Source organism: Protopterus annectens, chromosome 2.part2 (assembly GCF_019279795.1).
Source record: "Protopterus annectens isolate FY-2018-M chromosome 2.part2, PAN1.0, whole genome shotgun sequence".
Taxonomy (NCBI): Eukaryota; Metazoa; Chordata; order Ceratodontiformes; family Protopteridae; genus Protopterus; species Protopterus annectens.
The window spans coordinates 144,077,497-144,102,992 of record NC_056730.1 but is presented as its reverse complement, the minus strand read 5'-3'; positions in this window follow the sequence as shown (position 1 = coordinate 144,102,992).

Sequence of the window (25,496 nt, the reverse complement as noted above, 5' to 3'; positions counted from 1 at the left end):
ATCAGAGAAACAACCAGTTTTATTTTGTTTTGTTTATCATCAGTAGCTACCAAAGGAAACAAAGGAGATGGGATGGTAGTATCTAGATTGTGTGGCTTTCCTGCACTTAAGCTCTAAAACCAACATTTTTACATTATGTGAGTTTTCTGACTGCATTCTTGCAGCAGAAGTGTGCTGTAGCAAACCTATCAAAGTTGCGGGCTGTTGGCTGAAAGATTATTCTCTGTTTTCCTGATTGGTCTGTAAGCTTTGCTGATGTAAAACTTGTTTTGCTGATTCTATATAAGCCCAATGTTTGTGCTAGGCTGCTCTCCACACAGCAGCAGTAGCAGTGCCCTGCATAGATGCATACACTATCAAGTTAAAATTTCCATTAGAATGACTATCTCTGCAACCTTTCCTAGTTCTCCTGCTGCTCTGCATCTGGGCATTTGCTTGTTGGATAGCTGCAGTTAACACCGTGTAAAGCACCCTTTCTTCATCCGTGTGATATCATCCCAGTCCAGTTAAATCTCCCCACTCTTCTGTCTGGTTAAACCCATAGTAAAAACCTAAAAGCATGGATAGGCACTTTCCTGCTATCTCTGTGGCCATGCTGGTGGACATGGGCATCCTGAGGCACCGTAACAATTGTCTCATGTATACTGACAACCACTCAATCCTGAAACAAACAAACATAGTATGTGAGAGATGTAGTTACATTATGAAAATTGAGGCAAGTCTCTCACATATTGATAAATCAAATGACAAACAGGTTGTCAGCACATGCACATCATTTCCCTCACTAAATAAGGTCTCGACACATAAACTCACATATGCAGAGGTACTCACAAGTAACTTATCAAAACCTCAGAAGCTTCCCGTAGGATACCCTCAGAAACCACATGTAAACAAAACAAAATCAACACCAACTCCATTACACATAAAAATACACATCACAGTGTATCCACTAGCAATATCCTAAGGTGAAAGACCACAAGTTCAAACATTTTAGACATAGGAGACTCCATCGTGAGACACATGAATACCCCCCAACCGGGTTGGATAAAGATATGAGTACAGTTAATTGCCTGTTAGGGACCAGGATTCTCCAGATCATGCAGGCACTCAGGTCACTCAACTACAAGCTCTAGTATGACTCAGTCATAGTCCATGTAGGTGTGAATGACCTGAGACATACCTCCCTGGGCTATATGTGTCACATGCTGGTAGGAGCCTTGCACTGAGCACCATTCTGCCCTCACTATGAATGATACCACAATACAAACAGAAAATGATTGACTTCAATAATTGGCTTAGCTACTGGTGTCATTCCATGGGGATTCAGTATTTGTCAGTCTGGGACAACATAATTAACAGAGAATACTACTTTGCCAGAGATGGTCTGCACCTGTCACTACTAGGCTTTTGAATCCTGGTCAAGACATTAGCCAACCCATAGTGTCTTTTTTAGGCAGTACCAAACCAACAGACCTACCTGCATAACAAATTCTTCCAATACCATGCTGAAGGTACTACTGCTCAATGCTAGTAGTGTTAACAAGAAATTGCACTCCCTGGAAGCTCTCCATGCCTTGGAGAATGCTGATGTCTGTGCAGTTACAAAGATGTGGTTCAACGTGGTGGAAAGCACCCTTGTAGTACAAGGATACAATGCCTATCACACATTCATACCACCCTCTGAAAAGAAAAAAAAAATGAAAGGAGGAGGTATTTCCATTTATATAAAAAAAAAATCACACTTTTAGCAGAACAACTTGCTTGAGCGACTCCATGTCCAGCTGACTAGAGGCAAAATCCCCCACTATATCATCTTTAGCTACAGGTCCCCAACCATGAAACATGAAATTCACTCTGCATACCTGAAGTTACTAGAATCACTCACCATTCAGCACAACACACTAGTCATGGGTGATTTTAACAACCTCTCCTTAAACTGGGAAACAAATATGACCACTAACATGCAAGCTCAGGGATTCCTGGACTTTGTCAAGGCAAATGCTCTGAAACAGCTGGTCTGCACTCCCACTAGGGGCTCAAATATCTTTGACATGGTACTCACAATCATGGGAGGAATGTTGCATTCCCCCCAGCATAATGTCCTCACTGGTAAGATCGGATCATAAATTGGCCTCCTTTGAAATAAATGTAAGTAATGGTAGCACCTCCATCATAGATGAATACAAGGCTAACTGCCCTGAAGGATCATTTTAAGCCTAGCTAATAATCCAAGATCAGAATCAACTCCTGTACATTGTGTCCATAAGGCGAAGACCATGCCAAGCCCATTTTTTTTAAACCCTAAAGAATTTTTCCAAGGCAAATTACCTCCTATTAAGTGATAGCACAGGTAATGTTAAAGCTCTCCCTAACCCCAAAGATATGGAGGCCTATGCAGAAGTATACATGAAGGCCATGTACAACCACTTAAGCAACTGCATAGAAACAGCAGTACCTGACTGAACTAGGCCCAGGTCTAGCCAGAAAAACAAGCTACTCCGGTGGAGCCTTGGCATAAATATACTATACAACAGAAGGAAGAAATTTCTGTCTTGTCCTGTCTAGAAATAAGTGGGAGGGAGCACAACAGATAAAAAATACCATGTTAGTTTCAACAGGGAAATCAGAGAACTAGTCAAGTTTTCAAAAGCTAAATACAATACTAAAATAGCCTCCCAAGCAAAGAATAACCACAGAACATTTTTAGTTACATCTGAAATTTTAACAGAGACACTAAACAATGTGCTGAGTTGGCTGTTGATAGCACTACTTATACTCAGTCAGAAGAAATAACAAACCCGCTAGCCAATAAATTCAGCTCAGATTTCACCCCCTCATCACCTCTGGTTACCCTCCATAAAATATCCCCTACCATTCCTCTGCCTATTATCACAAACGAACAGGTCATCACTGTACTCTCTAAAGCTAGAAACATGGCATAAATGAGCCCTGACAGAATCTCATGGCACCTATTAAATAGCTTGAAACATGACCTAGCAGACCCACTTGGATCTTTATTAAACCACAGTCTCCAGAGTGGCTTTATTCCAGTAGAGTGGAGGACAGCAACAGTCATTCCACTGCACAAGGGGGTGGGGGCATTCATTTTTAAAGCTGTCTCACTATGTTAAACTCCTTTAGCCTCATATGCAAGACTATGGAAAGGATAATCATGGACCTGATTAACAATGACATATTAAATGGGTTTAACACTCCAGACAACTTTAAAATAAGTAACGGCAGATCCTCCGTTGCTTATTTTAAAGCTGTCTCGAAGGTTAAACCCATTTAACATAGCTAAAACAGTAAAACAATGGAGATCTTGACCTGACCAAGGCATTTGACATGATACCCCACTCAGGTATTGTAGAGGAATGTACAAAGTTTGGTATATAACTCTACATCTCCAGATGGATAGCCAAATGGCTCACATATAGGACACATGTTGTTAAAGTGGGGGAATCCACATCCAGCAAGAGGCCAGTCACCAGTGAAGTACCACAGGGCTCAGTGCTGGACCCCCTCCTGTTTGGAATATACTCCTCAGCTGTCAAGTGAAATGTAGATGGCCTTTAGCTGACCAAGTTTGCTAAAGACTGCAAGTTGTGGGCAATCACTGACTCCCAAACAGTGTTGATATCCAACAGAAAGATCTGACACAGACTAATGGTTGGTGTAAGAGCCATGGCCTCAAACTAAATGTGAAAAAGAGAATAATATTACCCTCTGGGAAATCAATTATCCCTGTAAATTACAACATTGATAACACCACTCTAAGAGTGGACCCAGTGGTGAGAGATCTGCATACTCAGATAGATAGTAATTTGAACTTTGACCATTATGTGTCTATGGTAGTGAGGATATTCTTCTATGTGACTCAGCTTATAAGTAAGAGTATGGCATCCAGATCTAAGGATGTTATAGTACCAATGTACGCAGCCCTCATCAGACCAATAATCGAGTACAATGCACTCTTTGGCATGTACCTCTCCAGGCATCCATAACAGTTGGAACATCCTCAGAGGTTTTTCACCACAAAATACAGAGTATAACCAACATGTCACATGTGGACTAATTAAAAGACCTATCACTGTATTCAGTTTCCTACGAATTACTGTGTTGTGGTTGGTTTCAAAGGTTGTCATAACAGGGGGTAGTGGGGATAAGCTTCCACTATCTATAAATGCTCCCATGGCATGCATCTCTAATAGCCTCTGACAACCCAAGTCCAGCTCCTGGCCTTCACATGTGGCTTAGTTTATAAGTCCAGTAAAACCATTTGTACTGGCAGAAGAAGGGGTTGGTGAAGGTGTGTGACTGGTGCCTTAAAACCAGTTGTTTTGGGCAGTTGAGGCTTGTTAGCCTGGGAAGTCAACCATCTAAGAGAAGGCAAACTCTGATTTAAAACCCCCGCTGCCTTGCAGCAATACCTAGTCATGGTAAAGGCTTCGGGAGTAAACCCCATGGAAAAACGTGGACATGGTGCCGCTAAGGCAATTTGAGGTTGTACTTGACCTCATGTTGGCAGCTCCTGTGATGACACTGATGCCAAGTTGCACTGGCCTTGACTTTCCCCTTGGATTACATAAGTTGCATGAAGAGGGAGAACCTGCTTCTGGGTATCAGCTGTTTCCTCAAATTCACTTGCCCAGGCCTGTGCCTTGGACAGGACACTCCAGCTTCACTCTGTGAGCAGTGACACAACACAGGAAGTAGCAGTTACTGGTAATAAGCCAATGCATTCAATTGGTATAGAGTGAGGTGCCAGGGGCTGTGTCCAATGGTGAGAGAGATTCTTTGATCTCACTGTGTGGCTACCACCACTGGGTGTGTGGGACTTAGGGAACCCCCAACAGGTAGATCGTTAGCCATACACCTGGAAAAACAAAAAGGCAACAAAATAAACCAGCCTTTACACTATGCACATGGAACATAAGGATGATGACTCCAGACTTTACAGAAGATCTACAAAACATTAGTGATGCTCAGTGATCCACCTACTGTTACCCAGATTGTGGAAAGTACTGCCACTCCTGGATTGGATTGCTCAGTCACAGAAGACAATGCTCATATTAGTTCAATTGAATTGCAAACCCATGATTTTTTGGGATCGAAGTATGCCTACTGAGGGGTGATCTGTTTCTGACCTACAAGGCCATCTCAGACCCAGCCCTGATGCAAATGTTGCATATTAGCAAAACTAACTGCACAAGGTTTACCTGTCCCAGATATCTAAACCTGATCTATGACATGAATAGATCATGCTGGAGAGACAGATATGTGTCCCAGAGATTGCTCCTCCTTTGGAATAGACTTTCTATTCATGTGAAGCAGAGCTCTTCCCTGGCCATCTTCAAGCACAATCTGGACCGATGAATGGGAATCACAAATTCAATCCTGGGGTGGCATCCATGTCCCTTATGGACAGAGGCAGTTAGTAAAAATAGTCAAAACCCTGCTTGCTGACACTTGTTATCACTCTCCTTGGAATAGAAAATTGGACAAAATCTGGGTAAAACTGCCTAGGCTAGTATGTGCTCTTGAGCCGTTAGCCTAGTAATCTCCTATGAACCTAAGAACCTATGAAATGGAATGATGGCAATTTCTGCTGCACACAACTTTTGTAAGTGTGTAACTGAGAGACTGTTAGCTACTGAGCAATTATTTGTTCACCTTATAGGGTCTCTACATTTAGGGCCAGTGTGACCTAGAAAACTGTTCAGTAGTCAGATCATTAATGGGTTAAACATGCAATCAACAGAAAATACAGAAGAAGGAATAAATACTAGTAAATACTGAGAAAGCAGCATGTAGCCACAGAATATACTGGAGGATGTGTTGATTAAACAGAAGCATACTGAAAATTCTAGTTTATTCTGGTACCAGTACTCCTTTCAGAAATGCACTACCGTCAGGCATTTGTATATACCTCATGAGATTGTGCCTCTGAAAATGTTTATTCAACTGATACATATAATGGCAAAATGGAAAATAATTCAGGATAAATACAAAGCAAAATTAGCCAGGTGCCCTATTAAATGGGAATTAGGATAAGGGACTAAAAGACTTTCACTGTGGTGCAATGGTAGCATTGTTGCTTCACAGCAAGAGGTTCTCCCATTCGATTTTCGGCTGCAGTGTTGGGAGTGCCTTCTGTGTGGAGTCTGCATGTCCTCCCCACAGTTGGGTGGGCATTCGAAAGACATGTGTAAATGGGCGTGCCTTCGTTGAAGGTTGAACGTCGAGCTGGCACCTCGGCATTCATGAAAATCTACTGCCAATCATTAGCGGACTGGAGTTCCGCTGTGGCGACCCCTAACCAGGAAAAGCCGAAAGACAACAACAAGGATAAGGGACTAAAAGAAGAGTGTACATACAGAGTGTTAATGTGCATGCAGCTAAAATATAGACTGTACAATGCTACATCACATTGGTTCCTGCTGCTTGCAAATGATGAAACAATACACCCAGATTGAATCCAATGGTTGTATTTAGTGTGCTTGCATTACAATTTTTTTTAATTTTTTTATTTATTTATTCATGTATTTATTTATTTTTGCTTTTACATCTTTTTAGCTAACCAAATCTTGCTTGATACATTATCCTTCTATCTAGTGTTTTTGGTTTGGCAATGATCAAACTGAATAGCATCAGAATGTTGGAAGGAATTGTATTTTATGCAAGTACAGTGTCTTCTTTTTTCCCTCTTCCTTTTAAATTGTAGATTTGACTTTCTGGAAAACACTCTCTGACTAGATTTAGTAGTACAGGCTCAGGACTGACAAAAGTAAATAAGTTACAAAACTGAATGTTTCTCCTGAATCTGTCGTAACCAAAACCAAATTCTAAATTCAACATATAGATGCGTATTCAAGGCTGCTACTGTAGTTTTATTTTTTATGAAAACATAATTATATTTTGAGCATTTTGATTTTCTGCTGTTTCATAAGAGCTAAATGTTAGGTTTCATCTTTAATTATGAACTATAATGAATATAATGTTCTAACCCTGCTCTGTTTGTTAATATCAGTTTTTAAAAATAGTATATAATTCTCACTTGATGATTACCTATGCCTTTTCTGCTTTTGAAGTGTTATTTCTCTTCTGATGCCAAATTCTTCCAAATGGGGTCCTTTTAAACAGTAACTACTGAAATTTTCAAAACAGCTGAATCTTCCGTACCCTTACCTAAAGAGAAATCTGTGCAGCACTCTGGTATTCTTCATGAATCATTGTAAAATCCTGTCAGAATAAATATATTCATTAACAATGCTCAATGTCTGGGCAATAATTTGTATAAACTAGCTCATGGCAAAAAATGCTTCAGTGTTGCGACAGCCACAGAAACAGGACAGCGATTCACAACTGTAGTATACAGCCCCATAAAAGGGAGGTATGTGGTTTGCTCATTGCACAGTTCAGAAAGAGTGTAATTCATAAAGAGGTTCATACTACTGTTCTGCCATTCACAAACCCATGTATATTATTCTGCATGGTGTAACATCCAAGATATCTTGTTGTGCAAGGCAGTGCTTTCCTCTGTTGGGATTTTCAATATCAGCCCTGATTTTTGTATGCTACAGAGTAAAGCAGAAGCAGAGTAACTGTACTCACATGGCATGGGGCAGTATTCATGCTACAGAGTAAAGCAGAAGTAGAGTAACTGTACTCACATGGCATGGGGCAGTATTCATGCTACAGAGTAAAGCAGAAGCAGAGTAACTGTACTCACATGGCATGGGGCAGTATTCATGCTACAGAGTAAAACAGAAGTAGAGTAACTGTACTCACATGGCATGGGGCAGTAGTTATGCTACAGAGTAAAGCAGAAGTAGAGTAACTGTACTCACATGCCATGGGGCAGTATTCATGCTACAGAGTAAATTAGAGTAACTGTACTCACATGGCATGGGGCAGTATTCATTCTACAAGGTAAAGCAGAAGTAGAGTAACTGTACTCACATGGCTTGGGGCAGTATTTATGCTACAGAGTAAAGCAGAAGTAGAGTAACTGTGCTCACATGCCATGGGGCAGTATTCATGCTACAGAGTAAAGCAGAAGTAGAATAACTGTACTCACATGCCATGGGACTGTATTCATGCTACAGAGTAAAGCAGAGTAACTGTACTCACATGGCATGGGGCAATATTAATGCTACAGAAAAAGCAAAAGTTGAATAACTGTACTCATATGGCAAGGGGGCAGTATTTATGCTACAGAGTAAAGCAGAAGTAGAGTAACTGTACTCACATGGCATGGGGCAGTATTCATGTTACAGAATAAAGCACAAATAGCATAACTGTACTCACATGGCATGGGACAGTATTCATGCTACAGAGTAAAGCAGAGTAACTGTACTCACATGGCATGGGGCAATATTCATGCTACAGAGTAAAGCATAAGTAGAGTAACTGTACTCACATGGCATGGGGCAGTATTCATGCAACAGAGTAAAGCAGAAGTAGAGTAACTGTACTCACATCACATGGGGCAGTATTCATGCTACAGCGTAAAGCAGAAGTAGAGTAACTGTACTCACATGCCATGGGGCAGTATTCATGCTACAGAGTAAAGCAGAAGTAGAGTAACTGTACTCACATGGCATGGGGCAGTATTCATGCTACAGACTAAAGCAGAAGTAGAGTAACTGTGCTCACATGCCATGGGGCAGTATTCATGCTACAGAGTAAAGCAGAAGTAGAGTAACTGTACTCACATGGCATGGGACAGTATTCATGCTACAGAGTAAAGCAGAAGTAGAGCAACTGTACTCACATGGCATGGGGCAGTATTCATGCTACAGAGTAAAGCAGAAGTAGAGTAACTGTACTCACATGGCATGGGGCAGTATTCATGCTACAGACTAAAGCAGAAGTAGAGTAACTGTGCTCACATGCCATGGGGCAGTATTCATGCTACAGAGTAAAGCAGAAATAGAATAACTGTACTCAAATGGCACAGAGCAGTATTCATGCTACAGAGTAAAGCAGAGTAACTGTACTCATATGGCATGGGGCAATATTCATGCTACAGAAAAAGCAAAAGTAGAATAACTGTACTCACATGGCATGGGGCAGTATTTATGCTACAGAGTAAAGGAGAAGTAGAGTAACTGTACTCACATGGCATGGGGCAGTGTTCATGCTACAGAATAAATCACAAGTAGCATAACTGTACTCACATAGCATGGGACAGTATTTATGCTACAGAGTAAAGCAGAAGTCGAATAACTATACTCACATGGCACAGGGCAGTATTCATGCTACAGAGTAAAGCAGAGTAACTCTACTCACATGGCATGGGGCAATATTCATGCTACACAAAAATCAAAAGTAGAATAACTGTACTCACATGGCATGGGGCAGTATTTATGATACAGCGTAAAGCAGAAGTAGAGTAACTGTACTCACATGACATGGGGCAGTACTCATGCTACAGAATAAAGCAGAAGTAGAGTAACTGCACTCACATGGCATGGGGCAGTGCCTATAACAGCAGTGTTGTCTTAACCATATAAAAGCTCTCAGGGCAGACCTCATAAAATAAAACAGCAATCAATACACCTGTTTTGACAATGAAAATGGAATGTATATGAAATCATTTTTTTTATTTGTGTCGCTATCAGAAGCAATTTTGAACAAATAGTTAAATATGGAAGAGACAAAAGGAGTAACCAACAATCTATTAACTATAAAACAGTTAAAAGCATGGCTGAATTTTATAGGATTAGTTGAAGAAATAAGCTCTTGCTCCCATTGTTTTCTCTTTCTGGCTCGTCCTGCCTGTGATCTTTGTTGTGTTATTATACTGATATCATTTTATCTCCCTGTCTTTTATGTTGATTATTTCAGCAACCTCAGACTCTACATCTCCCATGTCTATCAGCATGGATCCCTCTTTATTCTCAGCAGTGACATTTTTTTACCTTCTCCCTGCTAAACGCAAGGTAGTGTCATGGCATTGTCTGAAAGAGACAGCAGAAGATAAAGATACACAAAGAAGATGCTTTAGCACAGGAGATCTCTCTTACTCTAAGTAATTCCTTTAACAGCACTATATTCTATGGTTGCACGGTAAAACAATGAGTTCCTGCTGCTAACTAAGCATTGTGGAAAGAACAGTATTTAAATCATTGTCCCCCAGAAACAAACTAAATCCACCTACACACCTAGCTATACAGCTGATACATTCTACTGTTTCCCACTGGAACAGTTTGAGGACATGAGTTAACTGGGTTATAGCCTATTTTAGTCTGACACTGAACAAATCAGTAAGATCCAGAGGTCACCCATCAACATTCAGAATTTGCCATTACATGATTTAACAGTTCCATTTCTATGAGGTCTGATAACAACAGTCAGTCTTATAATAGCAAACATAGGTTCATAGGTTCATAGGTGTGTACTAGGCTAATGGCCCTGGAGCCTATATAAGCCTAGCCCAAGAAGATTCCCTGGCATCATGCCACCCAAAGTTAGTTCCCAGTGCCCCTGTCAAGCAAGGCCACTGAAGTGATCCTCGAGGTGAACTTCCTAACAGGTTCATAGGTGTGTACATAAAATGAAGATGTTCTAATAATCATCATTCTCCCAAACTCCATTAGTGATCAATGTCCCATCACCTCTGAGTCGTCATTTAAAACCAAGAAAAGCATTCCAGTTATCAAATATGGTAGACCAATTCCTCAAAACAAAATTCCACTTCTAAATAATTATCTTTACAATATAGACTGTTCACCTCTATACACCTAAAACAAGCCTCACACTTGCCCTCTCCTACTTTATCAGTACCCTTTCAAATATCCATTAGTATTGGTATAATTCCTCCATTTACCATACTTGTGGACATTCATGCACACTCATGCACATACCTGTACACTTTTATACATTTCTAGTTTACTTCAACTACTGGATTCTGTATTTTTTGTATGTTTTTCTATTAGTTTTCATTGTATAAACATGTTTTGGGTCTGTAAACATGAAAACTGTCACAACAATTTTTTTTGCAAAACACTGACATTTTTTCTGAGCTGTTAATTACTTTTTTTTAATACACATGGATGGCTATTTACTAGATGATATTATTAGACAGATGTATTTTTATATTTATAGTGTTCTAGTTAGATTATGTTTATGGATAGATAGCTGTGTTTTTTCTTGATTTTAGTTCTTGTCACAGACCTGATGAAGGCTTTATTGCATTAGGTAGCCAAAAGCAATTCCAGTTAAAAGCCTTTTTATGTGTGTTTTATGCTTTTCTTAATATCTGATTTTGGAATGTGAGTTGCAAATAGATAGGAAGTGTTTTCTTTGGGTCTAAAAAAAAACACGAACAGCTAAACTGCAAATGGGAAACAGTGAATATGGACATTACCAAATGATGACTTCTACAAAAATAAACACATCGAATGGCCATAATTGGCCAACATCACAAACACAACCAACCAAAGCAGAGGGTGTGTGCCAACATCACGAACACAACCTACCAAGGTGGGGGGGGGTTTTCGCCTCCCACACCCCCTCTAACTATATATAACAACTCCAAGATCTCACTACAATGGTGAATAGGACACATTTACAAGGCTTCCCTTCACTTACCTTATGTGTCACATTACTTCCTGGTTGTTGGCCATCCATGGCCATTTCATCTGTTTATTTTCATAGAAGTCATTGTTCGGTAATGTCTGTATTCGCTGTTTCCCATTCGCAGTTTAGCTGTTCGCATTTTTTTTTTCAATTCAGAAAGCAAACATAGACCCGTTTTCCTTAACTAGGATTTAGTTTGATCTAATCAGTAGTAATGTGTGGGGTGGGTACTTGTTGCTCTAAAATGCACTTTTACGGCCCTGTTTATACTGTTTGCCTTGAATAGGCTGATTTAAAATGAAACAATACATACATTTTCCACATCTACTTTTAAGTATATAAAAGCTGATATGTTTAAAATTGTTAAAATATTTTTGAGTTTTTGTTCCTGAGGATCACTTGTCTGTGATAAATAAAGGCTTGTTGTTTTGGAACACTATCTGGGTTCAAGATTTTTGGAAATTACTGTGACTGAGCTCATCAACAAAGTTTTAAGACCACTAGTTTCTTTGTTTTTTATTTTTACTTATCTATAAAATTCAAAATCTTGGCTACTACCCACCACTTAAAAGATAACTTCAAGTAAGATACCAAAGCTACTCTCTTCAGCCAGGATTACATACTCACACATTTGTGACCAAAATTTAAACCTGCCATTGGAAAAAAACACTTTCTCTAGAATAGGGCCTGCCACACAGAACCAACTTCCTACATAAATAAAAAAAAACTTAAGCAATATCAGCAGAATGAATCCAAATGCACCAGCTCTCCTGACAGAGATAAATCACTGCAACATAGGCTTTAACTACCATAAGGATTTTCTTATACCTCCTACTGTGTGCACATATTGTAAATATTATAACTAAAATTACTAATCTGATTACTTTAACGTTGTTGGTATGCTAAGATTCAAGATTTGCATATGCTTTTCTTCTATATTATGAAATATATAATCCTACATACCATGAAAGAATCAATGTACTATGTCAGAATTTCTTTGGTAACTACCACAGTACTTTGTACCCTGGTGATAACTGAAAATGGTCAGTCGACCAGCTCACCTACATGGTTATCAAATTGTAAAAATAAAATAAAAGTAAAACATCTGGAGCGTTTCTCCCCAGGCCTCTGCTTAAAATTGGCTTTGTTCCAAGTAGGACTTTCCCAATTAACAAATGTTAAATAAATAAATTAATTAAACTGACATGTATTTAATTGTTCCTTTAACACTTTATAAGAATTTAGAAGATGATTATTGTATCACAATGAATACTCACATGAATCCGCCCTATGAAGTCATCATAAAACTATTCAAACAGCTCTTGCTATTTATGATGTACAAGCATGATCAGCTGCAATGGGAATCATTCTGTTACAGACAACCAAAAAATACTATCTGTTCTTTCCTCAAACCTGTTCCAAAAAGAACATTCTGTACTGCATACAATATGTAGTCTTACAAATGTTAAAGCCTAGTTAAAGGGAGTTGCAAATCAGGTGGATCACAATCTTTCTAGAAAGTGGGCTAAATAAGTAGTTCATGGAGACTTGAACTTCACTCAAACTCTGTGTGTTGATTAATGAGTATTCTGACAAACATTCTTACAATATCACCTCTCTTCTTAAACTTGAGCATTTCCATACCATTGCTATTCCATGCCCATGCATAAAAACATAAAATCATAGAACATCTAGTAAGGAAGAAAGCAATTAGGTAATTCAAGACAATTACATTTTCTCCCTAAATAACATGGTTTCACTTTAATAGTTTTGATAAATCAAAAGTTCTTTTCTTTGTCACTAACTTTGTCTTTTCTAACATTGTTAAGGATTTTCTACGTTCTTCTGATGTTGTTGATCTAAGAAAATATGACTGCATGAATCATTCCCGTCTCATTGAAAAACTTTCCAGTCTTAACTTTGGTAGCATCTAATTAAATTCAGTCACTTACTACATGCATGAAAGGCTTTTTGAAGAGAGAAGTTAATAAAAGTTAAGAATTGATTCTTCTCAGCGACTCATGTCTAGATCTTTGGCTTAATTCTTTTTCCCTATTTATCAACTCTCATCCATGAAATCCAGAATATTAATAAAATACTGTATCTAAATGCCCCTCCTAGTCAGGTCCTCTGATAATCCTGTCACCCTCCAACAACCTTTTCAAGGCAAATTTAATAAAGTCTGGAAATGATACTCAGAACATCAACTCTCAATAATGTCCACTAAAGCACTAGTTATTGGCACTCAGCAGAAATTACTTTTCAGTTCCTCCTTTACCAATCTTTGATCCTTTGCATTTCCTTATATAGTAAGTCAGTATCTAAAGAGCTATTGGTATGCTGCTTTATATACATCAAATCCACGGTCACACAACAATAGTGAAAGAGAAACAGTTAACATTTGGTGAAAGCATCTTTCAGCAATATCTCATTCAAGGTATTGTTCTTTGGAAAATAGCAGTAAAAATCCCCTCAGGTTCCTTAGAATATTAATCTGTTTCAGTGAACCATGAACACAATTTTCCAGTTCATAAAGATAACATGGCAGAACACTTTATTGTTCTCCACCAACACATTCCCTGTCAACCTTAGGACAACCCCACTATTCAGTATTAATATTGATTAGCTTCTAATTCATAAACTTTGCTCCCTACTTCTTGCTTAACTATTTGTTCCCAGTAAATCTCACCATTTCCTTAGGAACATTGACTTCAGTACTTGCACTCTAAATAGCCACCCTTCTACTTAAAATTCATTTGGCTGGACCTCATGGCCTGAAATATATCAAATAAGCCCAACCAGTCCTTATTCACATACAGGTTACAAGCACACTAGTTTAATGTAATAACACTGCTTCCATCATTCACCCTAACACCATCAATCCTCATTTCCTCTTTGATACTTCAAGATGATAAACATATAAATTCTAAGTTGCATATACATTAAACTTTTATTTATGCTAATGCTGTTATATTTAAACTTGAACATAATGCATATTAGTGTCATTCCATGACATTGGTCTATGGTGTATGTAGTGATATCTCTACAATATTTCTCTAGATTCATATGCTTTACAAGGCAGAACTGTTCAGGCCTGTGATAAATTTACGGGCTCCTTTATCAAGGTTTGCCTCAAATGAAACAATTATGCAACTCTTGTTTATATGTAATGAAAGATTATTCCATAGATGAGGGAATCTGTCCCGCCAGTATGTCTTATTTTTTTGTTAAGGAGGTTCAAGACTTAGTTTGGTTGTTTGTGGATCCATTTGTTTTGTGATGGTGCAAAAAATCAAGAAGAATTAGACAAAAATCACAGCACAAGGGTCTATAAGAGACAGAGTAAAGGAAAAGTTTCATGCCTCTGTTGGCAAAGGGTCTTTAGTTCAGTGATCCTTTTAATTAGGAACTTCTGGTTCATAGGTTAATAGGTACGTACTGGTCTAGCTGCTCATGCAGGCCATTTTAAGCCTAGCCAATTTCTCTTCAAAGGTGAGAATCAAACTCTGTACTTTGTATCTGTGAGGTAAACACCTTAACCATTATGTCAACCCCAGCCCCTGTTTAACAAATGTCTAATAAGTTTGGATGGAAATAGTACAAAAGCATTATATTTTGTAAGTGGTCTGATCAGGGCAGAGCATATTGGAATGATAACTTCCTTTGACCTGGATGAAATCTATACTGTCACTATGTAGTGCATGTGAAGTCCCCACACTGGGCCAGTAATCAAGGAGTCTGAATCCTCTCCACTGACACTGGAGAGGGACTTGCACTTGGAATACAAATGGATGCACTCAGTATTTGCAGATGCAGATCTCTCTGCATCAAGCACTATTTCCCTCAAGAGCACACACTTACACACTCAGTCCGGAGACTGGGTGTCTCTATCTGTCTCTCCCCAAATCCCCTGTAAGGATCTCCACTGGCACTGTGAAACCAGTACTTCATGTTCCAGCCCCAAGTAGCTGACAAACATACTCTCTGAGATTTAATTTTCACACACACACACACACACACACACACACACACACACACACACACACACACACACACACACACACACACACACACACACCTGGGAAAGGCTGGCACAGATTACCTGTTCTACCTACTTTGTCCAAACTATAAAGTAGATTCACTGCCACCAGTCAGTTACTATGAGGTTCTTAAAAGGGTATCCGATTATGCTGAGTGAAGTTAATATTAACACAAATGGTAATGTTGACCAAACAGCAAGGCTTTCAGGAGTGGCCAGAGTTATCACCAAATAAATATGCGCAAATACTGTCAAAGCTTAAATATTTTTAAAAAGGACCAACCACAATGAAAAGTTTATATCTAATAATTAATAAAAGAACAAGAAAATATGAAATATATTTTTACAGTAAACCACAGAGTTCAAATCACATGAAATACTGAAAATTACATTGCTGGGCAGACTCATACAAATAAAAAAAAAACAATCTCTAAACTAAGGTTTACTCTATCTCTGACTGAATCTAGAGAATTACTATTCCCTAATAACTTAATTGATAGAGCAAGGCACAATGAAATATGTGAGCGGTCTTTCTAGTCAGGTTTCCCCAAAACAGAATATGCAATACTCAGAGATTTGTTTGTTTCTTTCTTTCGCCACAGTGGAACTCCAGTCCGCTAACGATTGGTAGTAGATTTTGACATGCTGGCTTGCCGGGCCTAACTCACAACCTTCAATGAAGGACACACAGAAGGCGCTCTAACTGAGAATCGAAGCACCACCATCGCAGCACTACTCCCTGTAAAATATAATATACAAGATGGCTTGCAGAATTATCTCATCTGGTCACCTGACTCTAGGTTCTTGTAGTATCCCCTCTGAAGCTGAGACAAGAATTTAGCATTAATGGCAGTGCCTGGGACTTCCCCACTTTTTACTGAGCTAATGAACAAAGTTCCAGACTCACCATGTCCAGTCCTATTCAGCACTGCAGAGTGTCATTTTAATGGTTTTACAGCTCATTTACATTTCCTTTATTTTTTTTTAAAGTAAGCAGCAGGTTAGCCTCTGCTGTCCCAGTATCCTCTATTAAAACATATACATTTAATTCAGTTACAATAATACATGTACATTTGTTTTCATTCCAGCAGGGTGTGCTGTTGATACATTTGAACACAAGCAAACCTCACAAATACATTTTCAGCACAAGCATCTGTAAAAATCAGTTTGATATACAAATAACATATAATTATTTACAAAATTCCAGATACCTGTGCTGGCACAAGTCATACATCTACTGCCCTACTTCTCCTGGCATGGCTGGCAGTACCTCCTACACTCATACTGAAAAAGGATAGGGTGTGATTATAAAGTTGGCAAGACGTGTAACAACCATATTGGTGTGGAATGTATGTACTTTCTCTTTGATATTTTATGTATACCTATCACCCAGATCATTGCTGAAAAGGGTAAATTACTTGGAGTTAAAGGGCATGGAAAAGAAAAGTATGTGCGTATTGTTAACATCATTTAGGGCACAAAATAAAGCTACTGAATCAAAAGATACTGACATGTAAATAAAAATGAGAGGTACAAATCATTTTTGACATCACAGCATGTAATGAAGCACATTCTTATCCTATGTCAGGTTGTCTTTGTGTGATGTTAGAAATGTTAAAGCAAAGAGACAATGCATACAACAACAGTTACTTAGCCTCACACACACATCCGGAATAATGTGCAGAGCCATAACAGTGGTGCCCTGCATGACAATGGTTATTTATATTTAAAGAAGTCTTGGTGGTATGTCAATTATGAGTGTTCAAAGAAAAATATCAGTAGGTCATAGGAATAAAATTGAGCAGTGACTGAAGTGAATGGAAAGTGTAACTGTCATTACAAAGCAATTGCAGCCACCATATTGGCTACATAGTATAGTTACTTTTGTAATGAAAGACAAGGTTTTGAAAATGCTAAGTTCTTTCAGTACAAAATGCAAACCAGGGATTTTGTCAAACAAAATTAGATAAAGAAACCTCAAACTGTGTACATTTGATACATCATTATGAAGGTACACATTACTTAGATTTCTGTATAGTATTTTATCAGCACTAAAGGTTTTTAAATGATTGTTGTACAGGTAACTAAAGACTTGAAAGATGTAAATGTAATTGAAGTTTTACATTAGCTTAGAGATAAAAGCAGCTGTTAAAAAGATTAAGATGGCTTACTTTCAAATTAAACCAGAGCAAATGTAAAATAATAGTGACAACCTGAAATGCACGGGTCATATTTTAAAATTATAGGGATTGAAGCCAGATTCAGAAAAAGTCAGAGCGATTGTGCAAATCCCAAAGCTAGAAAGTAAGTAGTCAGTCTAGATGTTTCTACCAATTAAGTACTATCTTCTAGTATCCTAAAAGGTTTGTACTTAATACATTTGAACTAGCTATGCTACTGAGAAATCTGTTAGAAAAAGAGTAGCCCATGAATAGAGGTGTGAACAGAGAATACATCTGAAATGCTCAATGAACTCATTACAAATGTTATGCAAAAAATACAATGATGTGAATAATCCAGTAATATTTTCTGCCACTCAGAAGGGTATATGAGCTGTGACCCTGCAAGAGAACTGCCTGGTTGCTTTAAAACATGAAAGAGACATCTGCAGATAGAAACTGTTGTCCAGGGGTAAAAAGACACAAATTCCCAAATGGAAAAACTCCCTCCTTAGCATCAACAAGCAAATTAGATCAATAGTGAAAACCTCCAAAGCCAATTATAAACCAAAACTAGCCTCCTAAACAAAGGATAACCACAAAGTCTTTTTCAGTTACATCAGGAACTTCCATGTGAAAGCCCAGGTTTGTTCCAAATTAGTTCTTAATGGTACCACTTAACACTAATCCTATTGACTTAGCCAACCTGCCAGCAGATAGGTTCAGTGCAAATATCACCCCTTGCCCCACCCAAAGTCCCATTCGACATCCCCAGTACTTGACACTCACTGCACATCTCCTTAGATAAAGTGTTAAAGACCCTATCCAAGGCAAAGAACACAGCTTCCATGGGACCTGATAGTATCCCAGCCCGTGTTCTGCACCATCTCCAGCAAGAATTAACCTCGTCATTGAGCATCCTATTCAACCATAGCCTAAGCACCGGCTTCATTCCCGCAGAGTGGGGAACTGCCATTGTCATCCCTTTGCAGAAATGTGGTGCCACTACTGACCCTGGAAACTATCACCCCATTAGCTTGACAAGTCTGATCTGTAAGGCCATGGAGCATATTATTATGGACCTCATAAACAAGGACATAGGCAATCTCCAAGCACTTGACCTCACCTAGTTCGGATTCATCAAAGGCAGATCATGCCTGTTGAACCGGGTTGACTTTTTTGAGACTGTTACCAAGGCCCTGAATGTCAGTACATACAGCTTACCTTGACTTGGCCAAAGCCTTTGACACAATCTTCCACTTGGACATCACTGAAAAGCAAACACAACTAGGTGTAAATCCCTATCTCATCAAATGGGTGGCCAGTTGACTCACTGATAAGACCCACAAGGTCAAAATAGGTGCTTCCACTTCCAACAGCAGACCTGTCACTAGTGGTGTTGCTGAGGGATCTGTCCTGGGGCCTCTACTGTTTGGCATCTACTTCTCAGAGGTCCAGGCAAAGACAAAAGGACTGTGGCTGACCAAGTTTGCAGACAACTGTAAGTTGGATGCTGTCACTGACTCCCAAATTATGTTAACATACTGTAAGAGGGTCTCACAGAAACAAATGACTGGTGCCAAAGTCATGGCCTTAAGTTAAATGCAAAAACCTGTATTATCATACCATTCAACAAAAACACTGCCCCTACTGTTTACCACATCAATGGCAACCCCCTAAGCACACAACCCTGTGGTGAGAGACCTGGGTACACAGGTTGACAACAATCTCGCATTCAACCATCATGTAGTGGCAGTGGTCAGAAAAGCCTTTTACTTTGTTCATTTCATAAGTAAAGGGAGTGCATCCAGAAAAAAGGAGGTTATTGCCTCTCTGTACTCCTCCCTTATTAGGCCAATAACTGAGTACAATGCCCTGTTTGGTATGTACCTCTCTAAACACCTGCAGCAACAGGAAAGGCCACAGAAGTACTTCACAAAGAGAATCCATGGCTTTCAGCACCTGTCGTACAGATTACTCAGAGGTGATCTGTGTCTCGCCTACAAGGCAATATCAGACCCTGCCCTACTAGAGATCTCCAAATCTGTAAGTTTAACTCCTCTGACATTACCTGATCAAAAGGCCTAAATCTAATATGTGACATTAACAAAACCTGCTGGAGAGACGGGTTTGTCCCTGTCTCTGGAATAGACTCTCCATACATGTCAAACAAAGTACGTTGCTGACCCTTTTCAAGCGCAACCTTAATGAGTGGATGGGAAACAACAAATTTGTCCCAGGATTTCCACCTGTGTCCCTCATTGACAGGGGTGACAGGTACTGAATGAGGTTTCTTTTTTAGGGATAACAAAAAAACTGAGTGTAATGCTACTCAGTGCCAGAAGTCTAAACCTCAAAATGCACACACTCGAGGCACTCCTCAGTATGGAGAAAATCGATATATGTGCAGTAAGAGAAACCTGGTTTAAGGCTTCAGAGAGCACCCCAGCACTACCAGGCTACAACTCATACCATACCTTTTGGCCACAAAACCCAAACCAAAATACAAAAGGCAGGGGTGTATCCATATTCATCAAGGATACCCACACCTCCAGGTTAGTGGCACAGCACAATGCTTCAGAGATCATCCACGTGCAACTAACAATGGGAAAAACTGCAATTCAAATTGTAGCTTACTACAGATGACCCACCATGTCCCAGGACCCCCATTCCGCATTTCTGGAAACACTGGAAAACATAAAGGTCCTACCAAACACCATACTATTGGGTGATTTCAATTACCCAAACATTAACTGGGAGAACTACTCAAGTACTAACTCCCTTGCCCAACATTTCCTAGAATTTATAAACTCAAATGCCCTAGTTCAACTGGTCAACACTCCCACCAGAGGTGACAACATATTGGACCTGATCATCACCAACATGGGCGACCGGTGTTCCACACTGGAGGTCAACCCATCGCTGGTTAGATCTGACCATAAACAAATCACTTTGGATATCCACATTCTGTCCCCACCTCTGGACAAGGAAACGACCGTGAAAAACTTTTCAAAAGCAAACTTCACATTACTTAAGACTGAGGTGGAAAGTTTCAAAGCCCCCATGCTGAAGGATAATACTGTCCAAGCTGCAAAATCCTTTACTAATGCATTCTACGGGCACCTACAAGAATGCATGGATCGTGCCATCCCAAGCAAAACCAAGACTCACTCCTCCAAGAAAAGGAAACCAGTCTGGTGGACTCCTGCCATAAACAAGCTATACAATAGAAGGAGGAAACTAGTACAGAAAACAGTAAAATCCCAAGAAGGAAAGACATCCCTGATCAGTATCAGCAAGAAATTACGATCCCTCATAAAATCATCCAAGGAGAGCTTTGAAAGGAAAATTGCCAAGGACTCCAAAGATAACCACAAGCCATTCTTTAGCTATGTCAAGAATCTAAGTGGCAATGCTCAGATCTGCTCAGGGTTAGTGCAGAACAGCACAAAATACACTGAACCGACCGATATCGCCAACATCCTGGCAGACAGGTTCAGCGCAAACTTCACTCTCTCTCACCCCAAAAAGGGCCCATAACCATAACAGAAGAATGTAGAGTCCCTGAAATCACAGACATTCAGGTTAAAACAGCCTTCTCCAAAGCCAAAAACACAACATCAATGGGACCGGACGGTGTTCCAGGCTATGTCCTACATGAGCTCAAAGATGAACGAACCCCTCACCTAAACACACTTTTCAAACTCAGCCTCTCCACAGGCTAAGTACCCATAGAGTGGTACACAGCAATGGTTATTCCACTCCACAAAGGTGGAGCCACAACAGACCCTGGGAACTATCACCATATAAGCCTTACTAGCTTGGTCTGCAAGGCTGTGGAGTGCATTATCATGGAACTCATTAACAGAGACATTGGGAACCTCCAAACACTGGACCCTACCCAGTTCGGCTTTGTTAAAAGCAGATCATGTCTCCTAATTCTTTGAGACAGTTACCAAGGCTATAGATGAGGGAAAGGTGGTACACACAGCCTATCTAGACTTCACAAAGGCCTTCAACACCATTCCCCATTCTGGTATTATAGACAAGCTCACCAGCCTGAACATAAACCCCTATGTCACAAGATGGGTTGCCAACTGGCTCATGGACAGAACCCACATGGTGAGAGTTGCGGGAGCTAGGTCTGACTCTAAACCGGTTACAAGTGGCATTCCCCAGGGCTCAGTCCTAGGACTCCTCCTGTTTGGCGTATACTTCTCAGAGGCACAGACAAGCACAGGAGGACTATGGCTGGCAAAGTTCGCAGACGACTGCAAACTAGGGGCTATAATTGACTCTCCAGCTGACACAGACATCCTCCAAAAGGGTCTCACTGAGATGGATACCTGGTGTCAAAATCATGGCCTCAAGCTAAATGCCAAAAAGTGCATAGTCATCCCCTTTGGAAAAACAAAGTACCCACAAGCTACCACATAGGTGGTAGTCCCCTAAATACAGAAGACGTAATAAGGGATCTGGGGACCCAAGTAGATAGTAATCTCACCTTTGATAATCACATTGCCAAAGTGGTTAGAAAATCCTTCTATGTGGGCCCACCTAATCACAAAAGGGTTTGCATCCAGAGCAAAAGAGGTCATTGTGCCCCTCTACTCATCACTCATCTGACCCATCATAGAGTACAACGCCCCATTTGGGAGGTACCTTACAAGACACCTCCAACAGCTGGAAAGACCACAGAAGTACCTCACCAAGAGGATCACTGGCTTCAAAGAGATGCCCTATGCAGCTCAACTGAAGAAACTCCAGCTTTACTCGGTTGCATACCACCTACTCAGAGGTGATCTCTGCCTGACGTACAAGACCATGTCCAACCCAGAATTGATGGACATGCTCCAGCTAAAGAAAACCTTACCCCGTCGAGCTACATGCTCTATGGATCTAAACCTCATGACAACAATAAATAGGACATGCTGGAGGGATAGATTCCTGTCCCAGAGACTTCCCATGCTTTGGAACACGATTCCAATCTACATTAGGCAGAGCTCCTCACTAACACTCTTCAAAAGAAACCTTGATGAGTGAATGGGAAACAGAAAGTTTACCCCGGGATCACTTCAGTGGCTCTGCTGGACAGAGGCACAGGGAACTAATCTAAGGGGGCAGTGAAAGCCAACACATTCTGGCTAGGCTTATAAATGTCTTCAGGCAGATAGCCAAGTACCTACCTATGAACCTATAAACTCTTGGCTAGTCTTGTAAGGGCCCCAGGGCCATTAGCCTAGTAACCTCCTATGATCCTATGATCCTATGAATATCGAACTGTTAGTAATAATGTATGGCAGTAAAAAATTCCGTGAATATGGCTAATGTAAGATGGTTCAGGTGAAAAAAAGACAATACCTTGCAAATCACACTTAGAAAGTCTTTGTACAAAACAATTCTGAGATTTCTGGGCTCACTTAATTTACAAAGGAATGATCTGACTAGGAAATATGGACCAGTCAAGGAACTGGATAAAGCTGATATGTTAATCAGAATACATTTACCAGAAAGCATAGAGTCATTAGATGATGAATCAGATATTCCTGAAGCAATTCGATGTCCACCAATGAAAGATGCAAAGCTGACATTATAGAGGTATCCTGGAATTGCTTTATAATTGCAGTTAATTAAAGAAGTTAGAAGAAACGGCTGGCATGAGCAAAAAAATCATCAGTAAGAAAAGAAATGTTGTGTTATTTTACTTTAAAAGAAAGAATTAAGTTGTGCATAAGACTTAATGTTCAAAAGAGATTCAGTATCTGTCTGCCTGGTTTGACATGGTCGACAGACCACGATGCTTTGCTAGAGATGGCCTGCACCTGTCACCCCTGGGATTCCGGATACTGGCTGAGGTTCTTGCCACCCCTATAGTGCCTTTTTTAGGCAAGGTTCAAATGACAAATTCACCACTGTAACAGGAACAGGCAAGCAAGAACTGAGGGTGATGCTACTCAATGCTAGAAGTCTAAATCTCAAAATGCACTCACTCGAGGCATTCCTTAAAATGGAGAGCATCAATATCTGTGCAGTGACTGAGACCTGGTTCAAGGTTCCAGAGAGCACCCCTGCACTACCAGGCTATAACTCATACCACACTTTTCGGCCATGTAACCTGGACCAGAACACCAAAGGCGGAGGTGTGTCCATATTCATTAAGGATATCCACACCTCCAGGCTAGTTACTCAGCATAATGCAGCCGAGGTTATCCAAGTGCAACTAACTCTGGACAAAACTGCAATCCAAATTGTAGCTTGCTACAGATCACCCACCATGCCCCAGGATTCCCACTCCTCTTTTCTTGATGTACTGGAAAATATTAGGGTTCAACCAAACACCCTAATAATGGGCAATTCCAACTACCCCACCATTAACTGGGAAAACTATTCATGTACCAACTCCTTTGCTCAACGCTTTCTGGAATTCATAAACTCCAATGCCATGGATCAACTTATCCACACCCCCACCAGGGGCAACAATATCCTAGATCTAGTCATTACCAACATGAGTGACCGGTGTTCCACACCTGAAGTCGACACCTCATTGGTCCGATCTGACCATAAGCTAATTACCCTAGATATCCACATTCTGCCCCCACCCCCATTAAGGACACCATGGTAAAACATTTTTCCAAGGCCAACTTCATGCTTCTTAAGACAGAACTCGTGAACTTCATGACACCCATGCAGATGGACAATACAGTTACGACTACTGAATCCTACACAATTGCACTTTATAAGCACTTACATGAGTGCATGGATCATGCTGTCCCAAACAGAACCAAGACACTATCCTCCAAAAAAAAGGAAGCCAATCTGGTGGTCCCCTGCCATAAACAAACTGTACAACAGAAGGAAGAAACTGTTGCAAAAGAAAGTAAAATCCCACACGAGTGGAGGAGCTCCTTGGTCAGCCTCAGTAAGAAGCTGTGATCCCTGATAAAATCCTCCAAAGCTAGTTATGAAAACAAAATCGCCACTGATTCTAAAGACAACCACAAAGCATTCTATAGCTATGTCAAGAATCTCAATGGCAACACTCAGATCTGCTCTGAGTTACAGCACAATGGCACTAAATAAACAGACCCAACTGATATTGCCAACATCCTGGCAGATAGGTTTAGTGCTAACTTTACCCCCCTCTCACCCCCTAAAGAGCCCATCTCTATACTGGAAGAATGCAAAGTTCCTGTAATCATGGCTGCACAGGTAAAAACCACACTCTCCAAAGCCAAAAACACAGCATCCATGGGACCAGACAACATCCCAGGCTGAGTTCTACACGAACTACAGAACAAACTGGCACCCCACCTAAGTACCATGTTCAATCATAGCCTCACCTCAGGCTTTGTGCCTGCTGAATGGCACACAGCAATGGCTATCCCACTCCACAAGGGGTAGAGCCACCACAGACCCTGGGAACTACCGCCCCATTAGCCTGACGAGCCTGGTCTGCAAGGCCATGGAACGTATCATCATGGAACTTATAAACAAAGACATTGGTAATCTCCAAACTCTGGACCCCACCCAGTTCATGTTTGTAAAAGGCAGATCATGTCTTCTAAACCTGATAGACTTCTTTGAAGCAGTCACCAAAGCCGTAGACAAGGGTAAGGTGGTTCACACAGCCTATCTAGATCTTGCCATGGCTTTCAACACCATCCCCCACTCTGGAATTATAGATAAACTCACTAAACTAGGTATAAATCCCT